This window comes from Gossypium hirsutum, chromosome D05, assembly GCF_007990345.1.
Source record: "Gossypium hirsutum isolate 1008001.06 chromosome D05, Gossypium_hirsutum_v2.1, whole genome shotgun sequence".
Classification (NCBI taxonomy): domain Eukaryota; kingdom Viridiplantae; phylum Streptophyta; class Magnoliopsida; order Malvales; family Malvaceae; genus Gossypium; species Gossypium hirsutum.
In genome coordinates, this window is record NC_053441.1 from 61,306,783 (window position 1) to 61,332,740 (window position 25,958).

At 34.0% G+C, this 25,958-nt stretch overlaps 1 non-coding gene across 1 annotated transcript; it reads left to right on the plus strand.

Moving 5' to 3' along the window:
• The first annotated feature begins 5,483 nt into the window (after positions 1-5,483).
• Positions 5,484-5,590, plus strand: LOC121218030 (small nucleolar RNA R71). Its single transcript, XR_005914302.1, has one exon. It is a non-coding gene; the product is annotated as a small nucleolar RNA R71 (small nucleolar RNA).
• Positions 5,591-25,958: the final 20,368 nt, after the last annotated feature.

Below are 25,958 nucleotides of genomic sequence, written 5' to 3' on the forward strand. Positions count from 1 at the left end.
AAAAATAAGAATAATTTATTTATTAAATATCACCTTTGGCCTGAACAAAATTACATTTAAACCGTAAAATAGATAATGATATATGTGATTGTACCAAAAAATATTTATATATTAATATAATTTATAAATAATTATATTTTCTTTTATAAAAGTTAGAATTCATCACACTCACTCTTGCATGTACAAGTGGTTTTTTTTTTCTCACTAGAAAAGATCTATATATTAATCTAATAGGTGTCCAAATACAAAACTACAAATCTGCCATTAGCCAACTAACGACGATTCTTGCTACCAAAAAGAAAACAACGAAGGACGATCAATGCCCCCTTTTGCAAGGGCATAAGCTAAATGGTTACCTTCTTTATATACAAATGAAAAGGTAATGCCTAAAAGTCTACCTTAGAAGCAATCAATATCTCTAAAGACCTCTCAGAGTCTCCATGACCTATTGTCACGAAACTAAAATTTTAGTTTGGTAAACCACATGGTTTTAGATGATTTCTTTGTTCCAAATCCGCCTTAGTTAGCCTTACTCTTGAAAATGAGAATTCACAACGGAATTTCTCCAATGCACTGAAATAAAGTGGAAACAACTCGAAAAGACGAAGGGACTTGAATTCGAATAAAAAAGCTGCAAGAAATAGCACACTAAGTGTTTGAGTCAATGCTCTCAAAAGTATTCTTTAACTCAAGAATGAAATACAGTGAGATGATTACAAATGAGGGGGAAGACTTCTATTTATAGTTGAGCTCCTCCAGATTTAATGGTACAAATTGAATTACATCAATGATTGAGATTAGTGCCTATCTACACAATGAGAGTCCTAAGGGATTTAAAATTTATCCATATTTATGTTGGGAAATGTGCTAATATTGTAGTAAACATGTAATTGTTTTCTATTTATTTGAAAGATGAATAAATAAATAAAGTTAATTTCACATTTCACTATTATGTCTTTTGTATTTTTTTGTCTTTCATATTTTGCATGCATAGCGAAATTGTGACAAGCAAATATTAGCTCATTGATTATCTAAATTCAATCTAAAGATAAGTGGCATTGTAAGAAAATTTACATTGCGAGAGAGACAACTTACTTCGGTAGATAATATAAATAAGTCTGTAGTCCTGTAAAAGAATCAAAGTGAACATTTGATTCAAATACCAATAAGGATTATTATGTCGCCTACAATTCTAATTGGGAAGATGACTAGTCTTGGCTATCGGAGCAGTTGACTCCACGTGTAGAGACATAGATGTATTCATTGGTAGAATGATACATTGGATTGGACTTAAGATGAATTAATTCTGAATCCGTCTGTGAATTAATTCATTTGTGACGTTCATGGTGTGATTTACCTAAATTCTGAGTTGGTCATTGACCATCCGTATGCAACTCATGTACTTTGATATAAGTGAAGGCTTATACTCTAAAGATGATCGGACCCATAGTCGGTATGTTGGGTCCATGACTTGTGTATGGCATGGCTTTATTAGCAACAATGGAATTCATAGCTCAATTAAAGAGTTAATGATATCCTTCATTGACATTGTGTGGATTGATAAATATGGAACGTGGTCACAGGTTGCTTGTTCTTGAATGAGCAATTTATCACAGTCATTTGTTAATAGTGGTTATATTAATCATTAAGAAGACACAATGGTGACAATGAGATGAAATATGATTGTATTGAGTGAACGGATTTAACTCAAAGGAATTAATGATATCATATGAGGGTGTCATACACATAACGAGGTCATTGGATAAAGTAGTTGGATGAATTGCTTTTGTAAAGAGTATACAATAAGGAGTTTTCAATCATGGTATTTCTTGTGGACTGACTCCATGTTTAAGTATCTGTGAATTATCGAAATGATGCTTCTAAACATAATTACAATTACTAGAACCTAATTGTGTATGTCCGATTGGTCTCTTCTCTAACTCAACAAAAGCTCGATCAGACTGCGTTTGAATCAGAAGAAAATTCTACGGCATTGGAAATAATTTAATTGAATCGATTTATTCTATGTGAAATTAAATTAGGTGGTTGTGAGAATTTTTCAACTAGAGAACTTGAATAAAGAATTTTCTTAAAAAAATAATTTGGAAAATCTAAGTGATTTTTGGGAAAATTAATTTTGATAAAGTAAAATTAAATTAATTAAAATTAATATGATATTTTTGAAAATTAATTTTCAAGTCAAACAATTGGTCCAATGGATAATTGAACTTAAAATTTGGACCTGAGATCGTAAATTGGGTCTGAGAGCCCAAAACAAAGACCAAGACCCAAAAATTGGTCTAACCAGAATTGGCATGTGAAATCGAGCCAAAGGTCCAACCGGTGACTAGACTGGATCGGCCAGATTGTCACTGACCCGGACCAAATCGATAGCAACCGAACCAGCTCGAGTGTCGTAAAGGTGTCGCACCTATATCACCAGATACTACTAGAGAATTTGATTTTAGATTAACTATCTTGTAAATAAACATTATATTATTTTAATAAGGTTTAATATTTAATTTAATTTAATATTTATTTTGATAAATATTATATTAATTTAATATTACCGTGATTAAGTTTAATCATAGTTGAACTCTCTAATCTGTCTCTATATAAAGAGAGACTTGGGTCATTATTTTACACACACTTGAATTCAAGAGAAAGTTGTAGAGAGAAAATTCTATGAAGAGATTATTTCAGAAAATTTCTAGAGATATTTTTTTGATTTACAATTTGACCCAAAAGTTTAGAGAAATTTCAAAATTACCCCACTAGTAATTTTTGTGAAAAATTTTCTGATTCAAAACGAGCCCACACTCGACAGACGTGAGCTTGAGAATAGCAGAAAAGACTACTCAGTCGAAATGCTCATACTAGACGAATAAAAAATGTTCAATTTTGATTAAGTGTTTATTATTTTAGATATCACAACCAAAATCTTCTTTTGTAAAAAAATTTAAAATAATTTCTTCCCTAAATTTATTTTCCGCTACTTTTTTTAAACCAATTTTTTCCAAGACTTTATCCCTTAAGTTTTACAATAATCATCCTGGTAACTCTAATTTTATTGGAATGTTTCACTGGGCAATTAAGGCTTCAAGTAGATGTACTTCTCCTTGTGTTCCATGAATCGAGTCAGTTCAAGTGCGTCAAATAAGCCCCATTTAATCAATTGACCTCCATGGGACGCTCTGTGTGCAGTGATCACGGGCTTTGATCCACGTCCCGTGAAATTCTCCCCCACCCATTCTTGCGATGCCCTCATCGCGTACTCGGAATGACACTGGTTCAACTCGTCTCGAAATTGTCTCAATGCCTCGGCCGATTCCCAACCATTCTCTTTGTTGGGTAGTTTCTCCCCTCGAATCATTTGACTTAGCTTATGTCTCCACCACTCCACCATCATCTCACTCGAACTGTATTGCTCTCTTGTACATCTCAATCGTAAGAGGCCACCGCTCTTACTAGTTGACCACCTCCAGACATGCTAACGTCTAGAGTGTGAATACTGCAATCAAATACAAGAGTTAGGTGGTTTTTGCAAGTATATAGGTTAGATTGTAATACGTTAAAATGAAGTAGGTAAGTACTTCGAGGATCATACCCAAGGGAGGCAAAACTAAACTAATTTTAATTATTTACAATGGAGTACATACTTAAAACATCTAATTATTTACAATTTTTGTTCAATCGCCACAAGTGGCGAATTAAAAATTAAACTTCAGGCAGTCAGTAACACCACTAAAATGGTGTTTCATAGGTGTTCTTGACACTCAAACATGTCTTTTTTTCACCATCGAAATGTTGCATGGCCCGCAAACACTTGAAAGATTACACCATTCCATGAAATTTGCAAACCTGTTAGCATGATAATCTCTCATCTCAATCACTTGGAACTTATACTTTTGTGATGGTTGCCTTTCCTTAAACCTAGACTTTATCTTGACACATTTTGAAACTTTGGTTTCTCACTCAATGTCTATAACCAATTCTCCCTGTCTTACGTCTATGGTGGCCTTAGACGTGACTAAAAAAGGTCTCCCAAGGAGTATCATAATTTCTAGATCCTTCTCGAAGTCAAGCACGATAAGGTCAAATGGAAAAATGAATTGCCTAACCCTCACTAACACATATTTAAGGAATCCTTTAGGATGTACTAAAGATCGATCAGCTAATTGCAAGGTGATTTTCGTTTCCTTAAGTTCTACAAACCTAACTTCCTATAAATTGACAATGGAATGAGGTTGATAATGGCTCCTAGGTCACACAGGGCCTTCTTGAAACTTACTCCCCCTATCTCAATGGGGATGGTAAAGCTAAAATAGATCCTTTAGTTTAGAAGGAACTCTTTTAGACACTATTGCGCTAAATTCTTCGTTAAGTGCAAATTGCTCTCTTCTCTCTATTCTCCTCCGACGAGACATTACTTCTCTAAGGAACTTAGCATATTTCGGCATCCTCTCAAAAAGTTCCAACAAATCTATGAGGAAATCTATAATCTCCTCAGCATCTCTCTTCTTATTTTTCCTCCAAGTAGCTTAGAAAGAGTACGGGTTTTGGGCTAGGTGGTAGTGGTGGAAAATGTCTATCCTCAGTTTCGACTTGTGTGGATTCATTTTTGGTTTTTTCCTTCTCAGCAACCCTTATCCAACACTATGAGTGTGAGTTCTCTCCTCTTTATCACCTACTTCTTTCTCCCCATAATTTGGTCGGATAGGTTTGTTAACCATAACCCAGATCTAACGGTGATTACCTTCCCGTGCTCATTTTCTTCTCTCTTCGGATTATGTTCGATACTACTAGGTATGCTAGAGGCCAAGTTGTTTTACAACAATTGCAAAACTTGGTCCGATTGACTCTAAATATGCCACACAAGTGCAAGCCTTCCTGAAATTTACTCACCCTAATCGACAATGAAGGGTCACTACTGTAAGCTGGCTTCCTTTCTTGCTCTTGAGGTGCTCTAAAAGGTAATGGAGGCTGCTATGGTGCGTTGGGTTTTAGAGGTTAGCGTTTTGGTTTCCTTGATCTGAAGGTCCAGTTTGGTTCTCTCCCCACCTAAGGTTAAGATGATCACGCCACCTGGGGTTATAAGTGTCGGAGTAAGGATTATATCCTCTATTCCCTACATAATTAACCACCATATGGTTTCTCTCATCATCGTGCCTTATTTTAAATTTGGTTAGATTAGATTTATTTTGGACTTGAGCCTTGGTCACGTTTATCTCTAATCGGTTAATTCTCTTGAGGACGTGTTGATACGTATCCTCACTAGTGACAGCATTTGCTGCCGCTTGTTTGGCTCAATATGTGAACTGCTCAAACAACCACATGTAAGACTTCATCACTATATCCTCGATGAGTTAGGAAGCCTCGGCGTAATTCTTTGACATGAATGCTCCAGCGTATGCGCCATCAAGACTAGAGCATAAATTCCCATCAAATCCATTTAGAAGACTTGAAGTTGCAGCCAATCTTGTAAACCATGGTACGGACACTTGTGCAACATCAATTTGAAGCACTCCCAAGCCTCGTATAATGACTCCCCTTCTAATTGTAAAAAAATTGTAATGTCCATCTAAAGTTTCATCGTCTTGCTTGGTGGAAAATATTTTGCCAAAAATTTGCTCGCTAGCTTATCCCAAGTGTTGAATGAATCAACTGGCTATGAATCTAACCACATAAAAACATTGCCAGTAAGAGAGAAAGGGAATTGCTGAAGACGAATAGCATCATCGAATACCTCATTATACTTGAAAGTATCACAAATGGTTAGAAACCGCTAGAGGTGTTCATTGGGATCCTCATTCATTAACCCTTGAAATTGAATGATGGATTGTATCATTTGGGTCCTTACCGGTTTAATTTCAAAGTTGTTAGCATTAATCGGTGGGCGATTAATGTTACCTTGAACAACATCTAAATTGGGCATTGTATAGTCGCGTAAAGTTCTTTGCTCCATGGGTAGTAGTGGTGGTTATCAAATTTTTCCTTGAGGATCTTTAATAGGTTGCTCTCATGGTGGAAATGGAATGTCCCTCATAAGTTGTGTCCTTTTTGCGTGTGTGATAATACATTTTGATTCTGGCTCAAATGGTAAGACACCATTATCGATTCGAGTCATATAATGTTCCTACAAGTACGAGAGATTGAACAAAGTTAACTAAAATTTGAATAACACAAAAATAAATAGAAAATAATGTTGTATCTATAAATCCTACTTTGGCTACTTATCTCTACCTAAAATTTTACACTAATAATCACTCAATCTTAAACCGTCTTCCCCAAAAATGGTGCCTAAAACTTGACCGGCTCTGCGCATGTGCATTAAAACAACTAATTTATGAAATAATTTTTAAAGTCCAGTTTTACTGCAAGCATACAACTCAGTTGTAATATTTATAGTGTTACAATGAAACATTGAAGTATTCCAATGATCGAACCCAAAGGAAGAGGCGATTAAGCAATAACTGGCATACACGATAGAGGCTAAATAGCTACTAATACGATTTTATATTGTGGTAATTCATAAAAGATAAGTTTGCAAGAAAATAAAATATTCCACTCTAGGGACTAAATTGCAAGAAATGTAAATTAGAGGGACTATCTAGAAAATGACCAATGGGGATTGGTTGACTTCGATGTGGTTCACCAAATCTCAGACTAGGGACATAAATCGCATAAATTACCAAGTGACTTCATTTTATCTTCCGATCTTATTTTTACCAATTTAGACGTGTTAGGCCTTGCTTATCTTCCGATCTCATCAATTAATCCGAGACTAATGAACGGTTGCGTGACAAGATTACCTTTCAATCTCACTTTATCTAAATATTCTCTTAGGGGCATCACTACCTAAGTTCTTAATTCTATTCAAATTAGTCCAATTTGTTACGATTTAGTCCTTTGACTAAATATTTTAGTTTATCCACATCTCCATCAACCAACCTCCTTATGGATTTAACTAAACATGTTCAAAGTCAAGAAAATAAACATAACAATAGAAAACAAAGCATCCATAAACGTAAAACTTAAGAAAAATGTGAAAGTTGAGATTTTTATGTAAGAAAACTTAAATAGCATGAAACCAAATAACAAAGAAATCTAAAGCAATAAACATAAAAGGAACAAGCTTTAATAGATTTGAAGTGAAATAAACTGAAATACATTAAACTAAACCTTAAAGAGTCGTGAAAATAAAGTACAAGGACTAGAAATGTAAATAAACCTTAGCTACAGTGCTAACTAACTTAACTAACATAAAGAACATCAAGAAAAAGAAGTAAATGCAGGAAAATAAACTCTAATATAAGATAGAAGAAGAGAAAAAATAAGAATCCTAGAAAAGCGTAGAGAAAAACTAGAAAAAAAATCTAGAGAAAACTAAATCCAAAACTAAACTAAATGTGTGTCTCTCCACCTCGACAATTTCTGGCTACTTTGAAGGATGTTCTGATGACTTTTTGATGCCAAAGTTGCCCCTACAAAGGCCTTGTGTGATTGGTGGGTCGGGTAGACAATTGTTTTCCTTTTTGTCCAAGTTTATCCCTCCGATGAAGGCGATATTGCGATACCCAGAGGAGGATATCGCGATATCTTAGACAGTATCAAACTTGGAGGTCTTCCTTGAGAGGTGGATATTGTGATACCCAAAGAGGATGTTGCGATACCACTAAAGGGTATCCTTGGTCTTCTATATTGTCTGGGAGGTCGTGATTCCAAGGGTTGGATGTCACGATACTGCTGCCCTTGATGTTGTTCTCTCTCACTTTTAAACTCTGGGATGTCCCTACATCACTCAAACACACGTTAGACCTCCCAACGACAAAATCGGCCAATTTGTGTAAAAAAATAGACAAAAACGAAATATTTTCACTTATTACCTAAAAATATAAAAATACAAAAATAATGAAAAACAAAGTTAAAAACTCTATTTTGCTCGAGAAAAAGCTTTTTAAGTGTGTCAGAAAAGTCTAATTTACCACATCGATTCGTGACAGATCAAATATGCGCCAAATCCATATATTTGTACTTTCATAGCATTATTCCTTGCTTTATCCTACCATGCCCTTTTCATAATTTACCTTGTTTTTCCATCTCTAATACTTGGTTCTCATTTCTTCATTTTTTCCATTTATGACTTTCCATTAACTCTTACAAAGGGCTTTACAGATAAAATATTTTTTGGTTTCCACATACTCTTCATATGGAGCTTGTCTTTCAGAATCCATCGAGCTAGGGTATACAGGCATTTTTGAGGAATTTCTTATGCTTAGCCAAATCCTTATGTCTTACTCACCCGATTCTTACTCTTTGTGCATCACTTCCAATAACATCGTTCGATCATTGGGACTTCGTTAGGCTAGATGTTACAGGTATTGTTCATATGGTCATTAATTTAACACACAGTCTCAGTTTGTTACATAGTCTAAGAACACAACCTTATGCCTTTAAGTTGAAAATTTTTGCATTTAGGTCCACACGACTTCAGTTAGTTACACGGCCTGGCGACACGGCCATATGACTCCCTTTCACACGGTTTCAGCATTTCACATGGCTTCGTGTGACCCATTTTGTTAAAATTTTCCTACTTTTTGTTAATTTTTCAATTAAGTCCCTATTTGATTCTAGGTTGGATTAAGAGCTTTCGAAAACTCATTTGAGACTCGATTTTGTTTGTAAATCATGTTATACTTTGATTATGGAATGTTTTATTGTTTAATTGAATGTTAAAAGCTGAAATTATATGTGGCAAGCATTGTTAATTGTTCTAGCATCCTATAGCTTGAGTCTGACGACCAGACTGGGTGAGCAGTGTTATACGTAGGCATGTCCCCCACAAGTCCTATGGCACCATCACTTAGCACTGGATCCTTAACTAACTTTTCAAGCTCATTGTTAATACTATGCATTCTATTTCTTGAGTCAATAGCCTATTCATTTGTATCGAATGCCTGGAAATCCCCTAGCATCCATCATCATTGTTGCGGCTCTCACTAACTCCACTTGTTACATCACCCTCCCTTTCCAATACCTTCATCCTCAAATTTCTTTGTATCCCATCGCCAAACTCATCTTCCTTATTTGCTAGAGAGTTTAGTAACGAATCTTCCATTCTTTTTGCGTTATCATTCATCTCTCTGTTATCAACTTCCTTCCCTTCACCACTCATTCCCACAGAAGAAAGCAACTCCAAATCACTCGCACAACAGTGGCTAATCACATTAGGATCGAACTCATTCGTATATATTGTGATTCACTTATTGCCAACTTGTAGTTTATTGTCCTCGTTAATATGATGAGAACAATTAGTAATAATTTGAAAATTATCCCTCACAAAAGAATTAGGATAGGACGTCCCACTATCATTTATACAAATTCCCTTATCTCTCGATGATATTTTGGAATGTGAGCGAATTCCATACATGAATTGGAATCCCTTTACATGCGAGCTACACTCTTTGGTTGCCAACTTTAATTTTTTCTAACCAATGTTGTTTTTGCAGAAACCAAGTTTCTAGGATCTCCCATTGGTTTGCTAAGATGTGTTTTATCCTTTCTAACTCTCAAATATGAGTAGAATCATGTATCTAGATAGTCTCATGATCATTGCACCTCTTATGCACTTTAAAGAGATAGCTATTCAATTTTAAAGAATCTTCTACACTACCCCACCACACTTCTCTACAATGTATGTAGTTCCTCCACATCTATCTCTCTAGTAATACAAATTTCCATTTCAGCTGGAACAAACATCCTTGGAATTGTCATCTATTTCTAAGATTTCGCCTAATTTATCTATCTCCCACAAACACAACCCTGCCTCTCGTCTTCTCTGGAACCTTGACTTTCTTTCTCCAAAATGTCAAACGCCCTTTGAATTTCACTAAATTTACAACCAATCGATGATGAAACATGCAAATCTTTTCAATCTCTCAATAGCTCTCCTCACATCCTCTATACAAACATATCTAGTGAACTCAAATCTCTTGCCCACTTTATTCCTTTTTTTTTTTGGTACGAATGCATCCAAAGATTCCCATGGTAGCTAAATCTTTGCTTTATCCATCGCAAGTTCAATCTCTCTGGTTGGTTACAAACAAATAGCATCATACAACTTCTTTTCATCTTGTTTAGGAAATGACATCCCTATTGAGGAAGAAGGATGGTAGAAGTACCAAAGCCGAAAAATGATCCAAAATTTAAAAAATCCCAAACAAGGATTTTTTTTAACTAATAATATTTGATAAAATTAAGTATATTTTAAAGAGAATTTAAAAAAAAACTTATAAAAATAAAGTACTTTTTGTTTACAAGAAAGAATGTTAATAGCTAGTCCTCAATTATTTTGATTAACAATTTTTTCTCTAAATTCTCCATGAATGTTAGCATTAAGGATCCTATTGATGCCTTGTGGTGATACATTAAGATGAACCAAGCCTAAGGAATTATTTATTAGGTAATTAGTCATGAAATTTGCAACTTCATTTGCCTTTCTATGTGTTCTTAGCTAGTAGATTCCATGGTCTGCTTTTAAGCTCCAGGATACTCCTCACTGACTCTAAGCCTGCTCCATCATCTATCACTCCTTTGAGCAATTTTACTATGGACGGGTTATTAGATTCCACCAGTAGTCTTCTGAAACCACAACTCCTTTCAATTTTAAGTCCATAAAAAAATCCCCCATAACTTAGCTCGAGTAACTAAGCATACTCCAATCTTGCGACAATAACCTTGTAACCAGATACCTTGTGGATGTCGGAAGAGTCCTAAAAGTGCACTGAAACTTTCAGATATAATTGCTCTTCTGGGTTAAATTTAATCCATCCTTCAACAGGTGTTTCTAATGCAAGAAAAGTTTATATATAAATAATAACAAAATAAATAATTTTAAGCTCAAAAGATATTGTCACCTTTTCTACTACTACTTGCAAGTGTATGAGATTGTTGTCAAGTTATAAATTACAACAAAATAATTCCGTTCAAGGAAGTATTTGAATTTCAAACCCATAAAGAGATTTGCAATTCCAAAATAATAAAATAAAATATTCAACACAAGAATATAATTAAATTAATATAAATATAATAATTAGCTAAGAAAAAATAAAATAATTATTAACAAAGTAAAAAATAAAAAAATTAACTAAATAAAATAAAATATCTAATTTAGTAATTAAGTCTGCCATACAAAATAAGTAAAAAAAACAATTAACTAAATAAAATAAAATAACTAATTTAGTAATTAAGTTTGCAATGCAAAAGAAGTCGTAGTGATGAAGTTTATCTTCAATTAATGGGATTTAATCATCTAATTCAATTATTATTAAGTATAAGGTTCATGACTAAGAAGACCATAAAGATGTTGGTACCTATATTGGTGTATAGTTTACATGCATTTAGAGAATCCTACCTTAGTGTATATCTTATAGGAATTAACTAAATCTGAAATCATTACTCTTATCAACCCCACTACCTAAGTTGGTTTATATCTTACAGGTAGGTCCATCATGTATATCTTACTAGATTTAGGTCAATTATAAAAAGTGAATTTAACAACTAATCTTACCACTAATTTAAACTAATCTCTAACCTATGTTGATCTTTAACCCTTAGTTTTCGATTTACTTCACCACTACTTGAACAGTTAATTCATAATAAACCTTGAAACAATAAACAAGAATAATGAAAAAATTCTGAATAATAATTGCAAAGAGATTGAAAGAAAAGAAATTCTTATTGAATAAATGCAACTACAATCTCAATCCAAGCATTGTTTCGAAAAATGTTAGCACAACCACTACAATTAATTTGAAAGAAAACTAAAGGAGAAAAATCAATAAAAGCAAAGAAAACTTAAAACCTAGTTAAATAAGTTTTTTCTCTCAAAGCTAAGACCAAAAGCTGACTATTTATAGCATTATATTAACCTCTTAGAGCTTCATTTGAATTGGGTACGAAGAAATGAAGTCGAGTGCGAAAAAATGACAAAACGACGTGGTGACCTTGTGTGGTGGAACAACATGCCACGGGATGCGGTATAGCATGCCGAGGCGTGCACGTTGCTTCGATAAATCTACGGTTTTTTCTTCATTTTCCAGCTTCCATCTTGCTTCCACTCGTATTCGAATTAGCTTATCATGCAAAATTGGACCTAATTCAAGTCTTATTCAAATATCTATTACTTAAAATAACTAAAAATTAACTTAAAACAAGTAAAAATAATATAAAACATAAATATGATCCAATGCATGAAATCTACTCTAATTATAAAACTAAACACAATATTTTACTTAAGAACTGATATAAATGTAAGTGAAAAGAGTACAAATATATCTATATGATGAGGACTCATCAGGTTCCTATCAAATATGTTCTACTCACCTTTGTCGGATTTTATCCTCTTGTTGTGAGCTAAATTGAGACTATTAGCCCATACGAAAAATTGCATCACAACATCAATAGAGTTGAAGGTACATGCATTAAAAATTACACAGTTTCCGTATTTCCATATTTTCTAGCACATTATGCCAAAATGAATACCCTATTCAGTATCCCGACAAATCAACTATAACGAATCAAATTTTAGTGTAACCATTCATGCGATGATAAGAAGAAGAAATTAATTATCAAACCAATCTATACCCTGTCTGCCCGCACATGCTTCACGGTAGCACAGCCTCCACTGTATGGAGTTTGTTTTAAAAGCATGACCACAAATATCACAGGCTTTTATGTCCAATATTTTAATTTTGTATCTTTAGTTGTTGGTGAGTAGCTTAGTTTGTACCAATAACGAAAGAAAACTTCTAACTTATTGTGAGACTTTTAACTTTCATATAGTTGACCAACTTCCTTATTTCTATAACCATTAATCTTTGAATAAGGCTTTGTGCGCTATAAAAATGCAGAAACTACAATTAAGGGTCATTTCCACAAGCATTTATTCGAATAGATACCATCGTGAGGGCCAATGGCGGAGCCAAAAAAAAGTTTTTTGGTGGCCAAAATTAAATTGTATATTTTTAGGATAGTAAAAAAATACAATTTTATCATTTTAATAGTCTTTATAATTTTTAAAGGATTCAAACAAATTGTTTTTATTTGGGGGGGTCAAAGTACAATTTTACAATTACTAATTTAAAATTTGATAAACTATAAAGGGCCTAAATGAAATTTTTTCCATTTTAGGGGGGCAGGGCCCCTGCCAACCCTCCCTTAGCTCTACCACTGGTGAGGGGGTTGAGTACCTACTATGCTTAAGATTGTAGCTTGCAATAAGCAACTCAAAAACTTCACCCATTGCTAATTTCTAGGATTGTCATTTAATCTCTAACACAATCTTTCCCATATATATGGCTAACATTATTGTAAGTTTAATTAATGGTCTTAAATATGCTAACCATGGATCTTTCCAAAATCTAATAGATCTTCCATCATGAATAGACCAAACGATGTTGTCACCTAGGTCTTCTTAAATTCTCATCAATGATCTCCAAATCAAAGAGCATTTTTATCTCCAAATATTCACTGGAAAAACCCTTTATTACTTTGTACTTGAATCCATAAAGAAATTCTCTTATTAAGTCTTTTGAATCAGGTCTTCAATAAGAACAATATTGATCTTTCAATCTCCTTAATCCCAAACCATCATTCTCCAATGGTTGACATAAATTATCCTAACAAACAAGGGTTGATTTCCTCATACAATGATTCAAACCCCAAATAATTTTCTAACAATACTTCCTATCCCATTACAAAAGCTTGTTGGAATAAGGGTTGAGTGCATGAAATGGTTGAAAATCGCTAAAAGAATGAACTTGGCAAGGGTGATCCTACAAGCAAGAGAAAAATAACTTTCTTCCCACCCATTAAGTCTGAAATAAACTTTTTCCACCAAAAATTTGCAAGTCTCAACTATAACTCTCTTTGTGAAGAGAAGAATGCTAAGATTCGTGCCTAAATTAACAACTGTAATGAAACTTAATCTTGAGTTTATCTTCGAGGCTAGTTCATTAGTCACATTCCTCGAAAATACACTTGGGACTTTTGACTATTAATTTTGTTTTTGAAAAAACTATTGAATTGAAACACCCTTTTCCCAAACCGATCACTGGGTCTGAGCTATAGAATGTAATCTGCCGCAATTTGTTGTAGCAAATTAAACGACTTCTTGCACTTAATGAACTCGTAGGAAATAATTTTTTTTTACGTTTTTATTTCATTCTTCACAGGATTTGGATTGTAGATTTATCAAACTCGGCATAGATTATTGTTCGCCCTGCAATATTTATAACTATATTTGGATCTTCCTCAACTTTGCTTTTGATTTTGCAAATGTCTCTTCTCCAATCCAGTTCTATTTTATTCGTTAGATCCATGAGGAATTAATCTGTTATGGAGGTTAATGAGTGCATGTAGGATTAGTTAACACATATGTAGGGTTTCTTAGTGGATCAATTGGTTTGGAATGGAAGAACCTGAAATCTTAGGAAGTCATTAAGGTAGGAATGAACCCAAAATCGGTATAGCTTATCGTGAAAACCTTACCCTGATCTAATCTGACCTATGACATCAAGAGATAAGTAGTGTTTGCCAACTAATTAGGTTAGTGGAAGGCCGAGAGGCCCTACTAGGTTTATGACTAGCTGACTCAACAAAACTTGAGGTATGAGTTAACTATGAAAACTAAAGCGAGTTAGTTTTATGTCATTAAATTTGATAAATTCTACAATCTGTTTCAACCATTATTTTATTCCTTTGCAAAACCTTTTATTATTATCAATTTATGAATAGTCGTAATATAATTTAATAAAGTACTAATTAGACTTGTTATAGTAGGAATTATTTTTAGTTTAATCAAGCCTCCTTTAGGTATGATCCTCGGAGTACTTTCGGTGCTTTGTTCTACAATATGTATTACAACTTGACCCGTATACTTGCGACACCACCTAAATCCTTATCTTTTATAGCAATATTTTCACTTCTGATGATGTACGTCGGGAGAAGATCAAGTTGTTGGCTCCTTTGCCGGAGAAGCTTCGCCATTAGATTAATTTTAATTTTTACGCTTAATAGGATGGTTAGGAAATTTTCACATTATAGATACAATTTTAATTTTTATTAACTTATTTAACTTATTAATTTATTTTTCTATAGATCTCAGTGTACGCCTCAGAGGAGAGGAATACCTATCTAACAAATCATTGATCCATAGAGACTAATTCAACAAAATCATTTAATCATGGATGAATCTGATTACATGTGGTTTAATGGTAAGATGATCTTTGAAGACGAAGTATATGAGGGAGGAGTATACGAAGAGTGTAAAATTATGAAAAACCAAAAATTATTCATGATAAGGCTAAGCCAACAAGGAAACAAAGCCTTAACGAACTGTAGAGTAATGACCAAGGCATTGATACAGTCAAACATCCACACGAGTTCACTGGTAAGTTGCATGAGGCATTTGAAGAAGGTTATTATATGCTCAAACATTCAAACAAGCCTCCTTATGATTCGTATGAGATTCCTTCAAGTGAAACCACTAAGGCATCCAATTCTGAGGTATTATCGAACATGTTAGACATGATGGCACATTCAAGAAATATCCGAAGCACTGTCTTTAAGGGAAGAGGTCGTGCTTGACGTTGACAACTTTGATCATAAAGACCCCTGTACAACCATCAACCATGATAAAATTAATGGTGAAATTAAACAAGAGCTTGGAATAAAATATCATGGGGATAAGTTGAATATAGTTGAAGCAGTATCTGATTTAACTGTAAATGTAAAAGTGGAAGATGATTTAACAACTAACATAAAGCTTCAAATGATTTTGAATGATAGTGTGAAAAAGCCATTACACTTTCTAGCTATGGTTAGGAAGGTACCAACCTCGAAGAGTTCGTTTTGTTCTCACTCAATAATAGTGACAAAACTAGAATAACCAAAGTTTCACGTGACATGGAGGTGAGAAAGGTTGAGAGAATAATACCCTAAAAAATGATTTAGGGTTGGCTCGAATTTGGTAATAAATGGCTTGTAATGTGGATGTCACGTCGGTCAAAAATAAGGCAACATCATCGGAATCGACTGAAGGGGTTGGTTTATATATATCGATAGAAGAACAAACGTCGAATCAAAGTGTTCGGAACCAACTGAAAGTTCTTTTATGTTGGTGAAACGGATCATCCCAGTTTTTCTTAAAAACTTCTATAATTTTATTTATTTTTTCTTTCCATTTTAATTTCTAGTGTTTGTTTATTTTATTTTTACTTTTAGTATTAATCTTATTTGTGTTTAGCTTTTTTCCTTCCATAATAGGTTTAGATTAGGACTTAATTGTATTAGGTTAATTAAGAGAGGGATATGCATGTGCCAAGCACTTTGAAAAATAAGAAAAGAGGCCAAAAATAGAGTCGGTGTTGCAACACTAACTATAGAAGCTAAAAATTGAGAATTCAGGCATGGTGTCGCGACAAAGATACCCTATGTCACAACACCGAGGACAGTGGCCTCAAACTCAAAAATTTCAAGGTGTGCCATGAAATCAAATCCTAATGTTAAGACAAAGAGACATGCCAAGGGTATCACAACATGGAACCCCTGTGTCGCGACATTGCTGTAAAAATCAACAATTTTTTATCCAACCTAGTGCGTAACCCGTCAAGCTTAAACCTATTTCTGCCCGATTTTAACCCTAATTTCCCACCCCCTATATAAGTTAAACCATCCTATTAGGCTTTAGTTTAAGTTCTAAACATCAAAAACCTAACTTTTTTCTATTCTCCCACCAATTTTAAAACCTAATCTTTCTCTTTTCTTTTCAAAACCTTTCTTTTATTTCTCTTTTGTAGGTACATTACAAGTCAAAACTTCAAAGCAACAAACATTCACAAATAGGAGCAAATAAAACAAGAAGTAGCCAGAGTGACAAGGTTAAGGTTCCTATCCTTGTTACGGTTACATTGCTTACATTAAGAAATATATTGCTTAAAATTTAGTTTGGAACACCCTAAAATAGGCCCTAGGAGTTTTAGGGGTATTTTAGGAATTTTGGCCTATATGAGCTTGGAATTTTGTAAGCTTGGTACTCGATAGTGTTTACGGCTATGGCATCTTAACTGTTAAATCAATTTTTGAAAAAAATGTTCTACAAACCCTTAATTTTGAAAAAGGACTGATTTGTAACAGAGTCAAAAATATGAGCATTTAGGTGGAAATTAAACCAATTCTTAAAATTGAACCTAAAACTAGTTCTTAAAATTGAACTTAAAAACCCCTGCTTTCAACCTAAACTCATGATAGTTGTTCTTTAAACTTGTAGTTGTCACCCCTTGCTGTTCCCCCTACTTTCTCAATAGATTTTTGTAACCAAATCACAATACACTAATTTCGTATCATTCCTAAGTCATTTATTACCATAAACCTTCAAGTAAAACACCCAAAACTCCATAAATTTCATCATCTTCTTTAAACATAGGGTTCTATGATTTTCATCAAAACTCGTTCATTCTTCCACCAAAGGTAATCATTCATGAATCCATAAGTTTCTAATGTTATTTAGACTCTAAACTCGAATTATTAGCCCTCAAATTGCATGTTTTAAATAAAAGCTAAAAATTAAGCCATTGATGGTGGATGTCGAGATTTTGCATAAAAACTTCATTTCAAAGTGTTTTTCAACTCGTTTTAGCATGATTAAAAGGTTTTTAAACTTATCTAGAAGTTTCGTTAATGATTTCTTATGTTTTAAGGAATTTTATGAAAATTTCCTAAAAGATGTCAAAAAATGTCGATACCATGAATTGAGTAAATATGTCTAGTTTGAAGGTTGCGAATTAGGTGTAAATTATTAAGTAGATAAAAGGAACTTGTACAACCCTAAATTATTTAATTTTGATTTTAAGAATTTTGATATCAATAAACATCAGCTTCAGTTGTTAAGTGATTTGAGTGTGTGTTTGAGGTCTTGGGTTCAAGTCCCACTTTTGGTTATTTTTGGTCTTAGTCTTATCCCTTTTTGGTGGGCTTATGTTATATTCTTGGTAAACTCATATCAGAATGAGCCTACTGGTTCGAGTGGTAAGGTGTTAGTTTGCTTTGTGGTTTTGTGTTTGAATCCTCATGTGAGCATGGATGATAATTTTTGCTTAATTGTGTAATAGTGTTTTCGTGGAGTTGGAATTTTGAGGTAGTTGGATGAGGTTAGGGGTCGGATTTAGTGGGATTGGTAGTTAGTGGGATTGTGGGGAGTTGGGATTTTGGTAGAATTAATTTTAATTTTAATTCTTTTATTTTCCCAAAATTTTTTTCTTTTCTCTGACGTTATTTCTTTTTGTTCTTCTTTCTCTTCTTTTTCTTCCTTAATATTGGTGTCGTATGTGCTATCGTATCATACTTTTAGGGTTCTTCGATTTGTTCCAAATAGGTAAGCTATCGAGTGGTTTTCTTTTTCTGTTTTGCACTGTGGGGGAATTTGATTATGTTTAACAAAATCGATTGATAATGTTCGTATTTCTCGATTAAGGGAAAGAGATGTAGCGGCTATTATTCCTCTAGATATTTAAGTATTGAGTGGTTTTTGCTCGTTAGTTGTAAGTGTTTTGCGAGTAGTTAGGTTTTGAGAGGCCTTAAGTTGAGATCAAATTTTAGTTTAGATTGTTAAATTAATTGCTAAAACGGTGTTTGGTATACTATTTTTAGGTTTTGAAGGTCTCGAGATTGCTTTCACGTCAAAAATAAACTAAGTGTATAATGAAAACACGAGAAAATGAGGTTTGGTGAAAGTAAAAAAATTGGTCTGTCGAGGGCGTGTGCCTGAGCGTGTGTCACACACAGTCATGTGACGGGAGTGTGTGGCATTGTGGGTCACACGGGCTAGGCCGATTTAGGTGTGTGGTCTTACACTGGTGTGTGGGGTGTGGGTGAGGTCGTTGGGCTACACGAACAAGGCCAATTTGGGCTTGTGGGCCCACACGGGCATGTGAGCCTAAAATTTTAAAATTTTCTCTAGGGTCACATACATTATTCCATTCGACTGTGGGCCATCCGTAGGGTCGGTAAGGGCAAAACGAACCCTGATGCATGAGATCTACTATCCTGATCGACTGATTTGAGTTAGGAAAATCGTTATGTATGTTTGACTGTTTTGTATAAACATGTATAATATTTTTATACGAGCATGCGGGTCATGTTAACTCTATTACATCTATATATCTCTATGTAGGGTGGGATTTGTATATGTGGAGGAAGTGTTCTAATAGGCAATATTTCGCCATTATTTTGGCAGCATGACTACGTTTATTCTGATTAGTGTTGTACAAACATTATGTGGTGTGTAGGGCTCGGTGGGCGTTTAATACCCTATGTGGTGTGTTAAGATGGACGGAGATGGTTTGTAGTGCATGGGGGTAGGATTTTGCATATTTGTATGATTTTGTTAATCTGATTCTATTAGGGACTTATGTTTGTATTTGAATCTATTTTGTATACGAAAAATCTAAGTTTATGTGCATGTCTGACTCTATATAGTTACCCACTGAGTTTATAAAAACTCACATCTATTTGTCTGTTCTACTCAAGTAACCCTCAAACATAGGCGGGTCGGTGCGACGGAGTCTCAGCGGTGACCACAAGTTCACGAACTGGGTTAATTAATAGTTTTATTTAAATTCTGGATTATTTTGAGAGTTTTTAATTTTTAGGACTCTTTGGACTGTTGGTTTTAAGTTTCGAGATTTTCAAACGATTTAGATTATTATTCAACATCTTTTAACAAAACGATTTACGAAAATAATAGTTTTACACAAACAAATATTCTTTTCTATCAAGCTCGATTTTCAACTATAAAAACTTATACACTTTAGCTAAAAATTTATGTTTTACTTAAAAGGACAATTAATGGCAGTTTCATTTAAGAGAATAATAATAAGTTTTTCCAAAAATGTGGACTCTTTTAGAACAATTAATACGAAAAGTTTTAACATGAAAGTATTGTTTCAAAACCTTTCATCGTAACATTTCCAAATTCGGCCATAACGTCTAGGCCGAGTTTGGGGTGTTACAGAACTGATTTTAAGCAAAAAGATTGAGTATAGATCGAGATATTAGTATATAAAATTTTTCATGTTAATAGCTTAAGTTACGTGGGAACTTAGCTTAAAGCTTGTGTTTTAGTTGGTTTGAGTGAAATTTGGTTGATATTTGACTATGGTTATTGTATGATTTATGTGTGTAAAGCTTCAGATTCATTAGAACTTGCTACGAGTTAGAGAAATGTTAGTTGAGCTTTTAATTTTTGTTAAAAGCATAAAGTGGTGAGTGTATGGAATTGTTACTCGTAAACATGAGTCATGTGTTATTGGGAATTTAGATGTAGCCTAAACCCCGACTCTAAATTCTGAGTGTATGTTGTCTTGAACTATACTTGTCTTATGGTTATGTGGTTATATAATATGAATAATATGTGGATATGGTGCTTATTTTGTTAGGTGCAAATATATATACATGCAAAAAATATGCAATATATATGTTTTTCAAAAGATGCTAATATGTAGTGGTAATGCAAGATTAATCGGTAAGTAATATGTGATGCTTTTCATATATTTTGGCCTCGTGATCTTGGAACCATTGGATATAGTTGGCATGCCATAGGATTGTGAGCACTCACTTATATGTATAGAGGTTTTAAGCGTTGAGGCTCTAGGACATGTTGGAGGGATAAGAGAATGTGAGCTAAGCTCCATTCAACGAGACATATGAGGGGAAATAAGGAGAGTGTTAGCTATAAGCTTCACTTTTGGGACATGTTTGACTCTATGAGTCTATGTGGCTTAAGGAGATTCGTGTATCCGATGTGTGATGATAAAGCTCACTAAATGATTATGTATATTTGCTATAAGAATTACCTTTAAACTATGTATGATTTAGTACTATATGATGCAAGACTTAAGAATGTACTACTTGTGAATAAATGTTTGGTTGTGTTGCATGATGATGTGTTTATGTTGTGGACATTCTTGTATTCACTTAGCTTGCAAAAGCTCATCCACTTATTTCAACATTTACAGATTAGTGTCGCCACGACGTGGGCGGTGTGGTTTCTAAGGGAGTGATCCTAGGAGGTCTAGCTATTCTTCATAGGTGCTTATTTATTCTTATTTGTTTTGGGGAGTTAGGTAATGTGATAGAACCTTTTGAGTTGTTGGCCTTCGGATATTTAAATCAACTTATATGATTTTCATGTTATTTTTGTGTTGGAATACTTAGTTATTGATATTGGCATGATGATGATTGTTCGAACTCGATTCTAGTATTTCGTGCTAAAGATTGAGTCGTTTGAACGATTATTTAACTTAGTACTTGATACATGTTGTTTAGGAACTATTTGAGATGAATTATTTGTTTCTCCTTATTGTATTTTTAGCTCCAATAGCAAATGTATCGATATTGGGCTTTAAAAATCAATACCTCTGTATTTTTAGCTCCAGTAGCAGAGATTTGTTATCGATACCATTGCTCGAGTATCAATACTCAAGGGATAAATATCGATATTTTATCCTGTGGTACCGATATTTTCTGATAGATGGGTTTTTATTCGAGGAATAGAATGCTCATTTGGTATTGTTTTTCCAAGTGGTATCCATACCACTCAAGGGAAATATCGATACCTGGATATTAGTATCGATACCTACGGACATTTTTATGGAATTTTTCTAGTTAGCCCCAGAGCTTAATTCTAACTGAATGTATGATTTTTTAACGAATGATTTGCATGTAATAATGATAATTAACCATTTGGACGACTTAAAAACTTACTCGGTTAACAAAAGATGATTGATTTACTTAAATCTAGCTTCCTGTTTAATATAAATAATATGAGATGGTGGTGTTGCATCCTGTATTTGGGCCTGGCGACCAGGCCAGGTATAGGGTGTTACATAGTTCATAGTTGAAAACAATAAAAACCATGCCTCTTAGGAAATATAGAAGAACTAAAGGGAAAGAAGAAACAGTGAATATAAATCCCTCTAATTTTTGAACCCGAATGTTAAAAATTATTTTCTAGAATTACAAGGGAAGACGTTCATATAAAAGAAGGATTTCGAACCATCGATGCACTTTTGTAAGGAAATTTGGGCATTGGCCTAGTACCATTGGTGGGAGAACTTTTGCGTAACCCAAAAGAACCTGTCGTTATACCTATAGTACAAGAATTTTATGCTTCGTTTAAAGACTAAGAAGCTAGGAGACTATACGGGGATATATGGGAAGAAGTAATAGTTAGGGGTCAAGAGATGCGCGTCACCCTTGGAAAATATGTGAATATTATAATATGCCATACTATCAGTCTAATTTTATTAAGAATACTGATTTAACGTATTTCAAAGACATATATATGAACAAAATTGTGAACTACTTAACCGAAGGTAGAGGTGTATAGAAGCATCGACCAGGCAATAATGTCCCAACCTCCTTTAACCAAGCAATTATGTTCCCAATTGAAAAAGTGTTGATGCAATTTTTATGCACTCGGATTACACCTACTTTAAATGTATCATAGTTAATACCTTTGGAGCTATTTTTTTTATATGCTATTTTGCAGAAGAAACAGGTATGCACTGAAATGTGGATCTACCACAGTATGCAGTGATGCATAAACGACCAAAAGGTCAGGGTTTTCTTTCCCCACCTAGTGACGACGTTATGCAAAAAGCTTAATCGAATAGTTCATGAGGTTGAAAAAGAGCTTAATCGAAGATTCAATTTATACTCAATACATTGAGCTCCATCAGATGCAAATAAAAGATTGGAACTAGTGTAGGAAACAAAAGGTGGATGTCCCAGCATCTCTGAAGAGAAAAATGGAATCAACACCTAAGGAAGGACCCGAGGGAAGTGATATCCCAGACCTAGAGTGAGTAATACGATGGATACAGGAAATGGGGCTGGTTGGACAAGAATTCGCATGGAAAAATGATATGACAATACCATATTTGCCCCCTAACAAATACGGCCCGATGCAGTTCCACCGATGGTCCAAGGAAGATGACAAGAATGAAAATGAAGTGGAGGAAGGAGAGTAGGATTTAGAGCAAGATTTCCTAGAGGATGAAGATTATGAGGCAACATTCCAACCACAAATACCTTTGCACAAAGAGCCAGTAATCTGAAGCCCAACACGACAAGCCTACTCATCAGGCGGAGGCTCGTCAGGAGCCCATGTTTTGGGCCATGAGAAAGATTCGATGGAGGGGTGGCAACTACCCTAGTTTAATGACTAAACTTTATTTTTATTTTGGGAGACTGTAAACAATTAATTTGGATGATTTTTATTTTTTTTTAGATTAGGAATAGGTTAACATTACTATATATATTTTTTATTTTTTTTCATAATTTTTCTATGCAGGAACCTTACACGAAGAAAGCACTACAATTAAAAGCTTTAACGAACAAGAAAGGAGAAACCTAACATAAGGTTATGACCACTACACAATCAATTATGTAACTTCTTTCTTATATATTAAAGGGTTGCACATTAGGGAGAATGTTTTATCTAATGTGTAGGGCGTAACATAGGAAATTTATGTCTTTATTTTTAGTAAAGTTATGTTTTTGTTTTTATTTTTCGTAATTTTTTTTGTCTAATATGTGCTTGAGCTTGTAGAAATACAAGTTATTGGTTAGGAGCATGTATATAGGTTGATAGTATTTGTTGTAAATTTGGCATGATATTGAAAGATTTTAAATTATCAATTATTAGACTAATTAGTTATATTTATTACACTATGAATAGGCATTAAGTAATTGAGTGTAGCAAGTGATAGAGAAAATATAGGGAAACAAGCATGTTAGTATGGATAATAGGTCACTAGAGTTGTGATTGTTTAGTCGATTAAATTCATGAATATTGAAATACCTATTGATGACCTAAGACATTGTTTAGTGGAAACATATAGCCAAAAAGCTAACCCTATTCCTTGACCTTTAGTACCTATACTTAGCCAGAAATCAATTCTTGATGAATCTTCATACAAAACCTAAAGCCAAACTATAAATTGTGCTTATCATTTAGTATCTATCCTTCTTGAGGGATAGGTAGAGACATAATGGTGGTCTTGAAAAATTAGAGTGAAATAGGAATATACAGTCTGATATACTAGTTATAGGTTAAGCAAACGTGTGCAAATAAAGAAAAATTCAGAAAAAGTCAAAATGAGATGAAAAAGTATCAATTCAAGGAAAAGCATTATGAGTGAGAAAAGAATGAAAAAGACAAAGTGATCTAAAAAGAAAAAGTCACAAAAATAGAAAAACTTAGTCATTAGTGCACCAAAACTCGTTAAGCTGATGAACAATCTAGGATCAAATTGGAACAAATCAGAAAATTTCAAAAAAAACTTGAAAATTTGGATAACAGGGGTCACATGGTTGTGTGATAAAGCCCAGACTATGTCAACATTCAAAATCTAATCTATTTGAGTATTTGAAATAGGGCCACACAACTGTGTCGCAGGCTGTGTGCCTGACTATGTGTGTATTCGAAGTTGGGTCACACGATTGTGTCGCATGCCATGTGCTAGACCGTGTAACAAACTATTTTGGGTCACATAACCGTGTCACAGGTCGTGTGCTCGGCCATGTGGATACTGCACCTAAAAACAATAAATGCACATGGCCATGTGAGTTGAACGTTTGTGGCACACAACCGTATGAAAGCCCGTGTCCCAGGTTATGTGCTCTATTTTTAACCCCTAATCCAAGCCAATTTTTCATCCAATTTCCATAGTTCAAAAGCACATTTCATACACCAATTTCATGCCAAATTTCATCCACCCTATGTCTAACCAATATGTCATTCAAAGGCACCACAATTAAAGATCATCCATTCAAATACCCTAGCTAAGAAAGCACATAGAATTGATCATATCTATTCATGTTCAAACCATCAACCAAATTGGTCAAAATATAAACATGCTCAAAAGTTTACCATTCCAAAGTATTATCACCAATTTCTTAACCTTAAGGATTAACCTAACCAAAAACAAATACACATCCAAAATCAACCATTTAACTAGGCATATCATCATAACATAACATAACATATACATGCCACATCCCAAAAATAGAAAACAACATCTACCAAAATAGTTGGATAGTGTGAGCTTCTAGTCCGCAAATTTGGCAACCACAAAAGAACATAAATGAAACAAGTAAGCTAAAGAAGCTTAGTAAGCTCATAGTTTAAACATCAAATTAACTTACCTTAATTGAAATAAATATTCAAAGAGACAATTTACAAATTCCTGATAACCAAGTACAAGTTCACAAACCACGTTAGTTTCTGCTCACATATCTAAATATATCATAATAGCCCTTTCTCAAATAACTTGCCATTACCATAAACCACATTTCATCAATGTAATTATCCAAACATGAAAGCAAGTGGTGCGTTGTAACATTTTTCACTAATACCATGAATATGCATTAATATTTAAGCACATAAATAAATTGTAATTCAATTAACACCTAGCTCGATGAACTAAGTAACTCGACTCGGATATTCGGGTAACTACACCATACCAGAGGCATCATAGATGCGTAATAAAGGCACTGAAGTGTAGACAAAGGCACAAATGTGCAATCAAAGGCACCTTATTGTAAACAGAGGCACCGAAGTGCGATCCCATACAAGTGCTCATACTAACCCTAATGGCATGCCAATCGTATCCTAAGCGATTACTACATTCAACTGGGCATTATACGTAAATTCGTTACCTTTATACATATTCATCATTTAGAGGCACTTCATCATTCCCGTACACATACAATAAATTCAATGTATTAATGTCAATAATGTGCGATCACAAGATTTGCTACCATCAACTATTCATTTTCATATGTACTCAATAGCAATAATCATTATCATTTAGGTAACAAATAAAATTTCACAT